Source organism: Endocarpon pusillum (assembly GCF_000464535.1).
Source record: "Endocarpon pusillum Z07020 unplaced genomic scaffold scaffold3494, whole genome shotgun sequence".
NCBI lineage: Eukaryota > Fungi > Ascomycota > Eurotiomycetes > Verrucariales > Verrucariaceae > Endocarpon > Endocarpon pusillum.
In genome coordinates, this window is record NW_006916332.1 from 139,147 (window position 1) to 143,486 (window position 4,340).

A 4,340-nucleotide genomic window follows, 5' to 3' on the forward strand; every position below is an offset into this window, starting at 1 on the left:
TTATTTTAGTATTTAATTAATCCTTTCTAAAGAGTAATATAAGGCATATTTTACTTTTTTGTAATATTTTAAGGTAATATTTCTTAGCTTATATAAATAATTTAAAATATAAAAGATAAAGAGGCTTAAGCAAGTACAAAGTAAATCTTCTGAAGCGAATAAGTAAGTAATAATAAGAATAAGGCTTATAGAGCCAGAGAGAAGCTATAGCTATCTAGGGAGATAGCAGCGAAACACGTATAGCCTACACGCGTTAAGCATGCTCCTAAAAGGGGCAGACGAACAGAGAAGAAGAAGAACACTAGGAAAGGAAAAGCTATACTAATTAGAAACAAATAAAGAAAGACTTGATAGATATTACTAAGGGTCTTAAAAAAGAGGAGGAAAACAACAGCGAAGTGGCAATAAGCGGAAGAGAGCTGATAAAGCAGCTCAGTATGATTATTAAACGCGTACCGCAGGGAACACGCACAGGAAACACAGGGGAAGGGGTCAAGGCAAGGCTTAACCGCATTAAAGCGCTACTAAAGATCTCCCTTAAGGCTATACCTAACCCCTAATCCTAAGGCGCGACCTAGGCAAGCATCGCTATAATAAGAATATAGCTAACAGGCAGTTTGCTTGCGATCCCTCTTATTAACTATATAGTTAGAGTCTAAGCCTCTTAAATAAAAGGGTTATTAAATAAGGAAATACTTAAAAAAGTCAAGAAAATAATATTAGGAGTAGTAGCAGTTTAGATACTATATAGTAGCGACATTAATATATCTCTACTAACAGAAGCTGCAAGAGATAAGGCACAGGCCCTCCTCTTTACTAAGGACTTCAAGATCTTCAGGAGGGACTACTAAGTCAAGATACTAAGGGTACCTTTATTAGTGCTAGTAATAGCAGGAAAGGAGGCAGATAATATGCTTTTAGCATAAGCTATTTATAAAGCCTCTAAATCCATCGCCTTAAGACTCTAGATTATAAGAATTAGATGGCTCTACTCTTATAGAACGCCTATATAACGCCTATAAGACGTATATAAAGAGCGCGTTAAGATAAGGGGATCTCTGATAGTAGGATTCTTGACAGAAGAGATATAACGTATAATACTTTACAGAGAGCTAATTATAAACGCCTAGCTATTTAAAACGCGGCCTTTTGAAAAGTCCCTTCAGATTACATAATGTTTTAAGTGCTAGCAGTAAGGTCATACTTAATACACATGTAAGAAGTAGGCACGCTACGCGCAATATACGGGTTAACATGCTACATTAGAGTATATAACTAAGAGAGTCTTATATGCCAACTGCAGCAAGCAGCACAGGGCATAGCAGAGCCAGGCATGCCTGTTCTACTAATCGTACCACAAAGGTATCTAGCGCAGACGAATTACATTATACGCACAGGCGTATAGCATACGCATAGCTACAATATATAGCATAAGCGCAAAAACAAAACAGCTAGCCCTAGGCTAACAAGCACAGGGTAATAAGTAGACGCTAATCTCTTGCAAAAGGATAAGAGCCTAGTTCTTTAATATAGATAATAACTAACGCTATATAGGACAACCCACCTACATCAAGCAGGCAGCAAGAAGCTCCTCTTAGCAGAGGCTCATTATTAATCAGAATAGCGCATTCGCATTATAGGCAAGAAGCATAATAATTATAAGGGCGAGCAACATTAACCTAAGCCTAGATGAGCTATAGACTCTTAGTCGTCTAATACAACTGTGGCAATAGCAACTCATAAGGGAGCTGTACCCTTTTTAACAGCTTTATATAATCTTAAGTCCTAACAATTTAAGAGCGATCTTTAATAAATATACTTAGTCTATCTATTGCCTTAAGCCTTATAAACTAGCCTATAAAGCCTGCTCTAAAACTAGGGTATACTTTATAATAAGGCGAGACGTAAATATAATAAACTAGAAGCGAAAGTAATATAGCCTAAATATAGCAAGTCTAATCCTAACTACTTAAAATAGCAAGCTAATAATTCTGAATATATATAACCTAAGAGTAAGCAGACTACGTATATATAAATAGAGACATATAGCCCACGCCCTTAGTAAGGCTAAGGAAAAGGTCTTATTACTAAGAGACTTTAATACCTACTACCCTGCTTAAGGAGGTATTAATACTACATACAAATAAGGTACAAATCACCTGCTTAACAAAGCTAACTATTATAATCTTAGACTACTAACCCTAAAGGGGAAGGCAATCTAGAGAAGAGGTACTTACAGCTTAGTAATTGACCTAACATTTGTATTATAAGCGCTAAATAATCAAGTAACCTTCTATAGTTTAGAAGAGTGCTAGGCCTTACTATAAGACTACATCCCTATCAGGATAAATCTGGATATTTAAGTGTTATAAGGATTACTAATAAAACGCACGTGATTTGTACTTATAAAGCTAGACAGACATTCAACATGTAGTTGCAAGCCATTCATGAAACGCATGCTAGACTAAGCCTAAGGGCACGCTTAAGTTAGTCCCCTAAAGCTAGCGTATTACTAGTATATACAAAGTATATAAGACGTAAGTATACTGCTACTTACAAATAAAGAGACCTTTATAGCTTTAGATGTTCTTCTAAAGAGCTAAAGAAAGAGATGTAGCAAATATTAAGAGCGAATTAGAAACGCCTAATTAATAACTTAACTAATACTAAGAAATAATAAAGGAATAATAAGCTTTAAAGGCTCTCTTAATAAAGCAGGCAAGTAGCAGAAAAGCTATACGCTAACTCTTATATCCTTGCTCTATAACAGAATAAGAAAGGTAAGCTAACTATATTAGACAACAAAAGGGCCTAAATCCTGGCAGAGAAATTCTTTCTAGCACCCCTAGTTAGCCCTGCGAACCCTTTGCGGCCTATATGTGCGATTTATGCAAACTAGGCGTTAGCACTTGACAGCTTTGTCTTAGCAGAGGAAGTACTAGCAGTGATTAACAGGCTTCTAAGCGAGAAGGCTGCAGGGCCGGATGGCATTCCAAACGAGGTCTTCAAAGGAATCGCCCTAGAAATCACAGCTGGACTAGCGCATAGTATTCGTATAGTCTTCGCACGTAGTACTCTTCTAATACGGTATAAAGAATTAATTATAATAATCCTGCGTAAAGAGGACAAGAAGGACTACTCGCTGCCCGGCAGCTATAGGCTAATTGCCCTAAAGAACACGCTAGCGAAGATTGTTAAGAAGGTCCTTGCGACTCGCCTGAGTAATATGACAGAATAATACTCTTTGCTCCTTTAGACTTAGATAAGGGCAAGAAGAAACAGATCTATAGCCTCTGTGATAGGCTTGCTAACCTTATACGTTTAAACTATATAACAAGCATAATCAGAAAGTATAGTCTTAATGCTAAGTCTAGACCTCTTAAGAGCCTTTAACAATGTCCTTTATAATAAGCTACTAGATATTCTTAAGCAAAAGGGCCTCCCAGATTAACTTATCTAAGCAGTTACATACTTTCTATATGTAAGGCGCACACATATTATATATATAGGGTATAAAAGCAACTAGATTAAGACTAATATAGGCATCCTGCAAGGCTTTTGTTCTAGGACCTAGAGAAAAGAACGCTAGGATTCGGCTTTATAGATAACACCTACCTAGTAATATAGAGCAAAAGCGTATAATAAAATTATTATAAGCTAATTATAGCTTATTTATAATGCTAATACTAGGCAAAAATATATAGTGTTAAGTTTACTCTTAATAAGTACTAGCTAATATACTTTATATAAAGCAGGCGCTATATATAAGAGGACCTAGTATTAATTATCTAAATAAATAACTATTAAGTAGCAGTTAAGAATAAGGTAATTAGGGTACTAGAGGTATAATTAGACCTTAAGCTTACTTAGAACAAATATATAGTATATGCAACTTATAAAGATATTGCAGCCTCTAAAGCCTTAGCAAGACTAGTTACTTTTATCTAAGGACCTTTAATATATAACTTATAGCTATTATATATTATAATAGTTAGGCCTACTTTATTATATAGTATATAAGAGTAAGATTTAAGCATATAAGATATAAGAAAAGTAATAATAAAAGCTGTAACTAAATCACTTAAAAAGGTTTAAAATAATTGCCTCTACTATATTATAAAGGGATATAAGTAAACGCCTAAAGTAGCATTAGAAAGGGAAACCTAGATCCTGTTAATTAACATTTATATTATAGGCATAAAGCAACGCTATATAATTAAAAAACAAAAGATTATTAGGTAAAAAAGGAGATTGCTAGAACAGCGGATATTATATAAGACCGTATGTAAAACGCATACTCATTACAGCCATGCTACAGGCTAAGGACTAGCAGAGAGAAT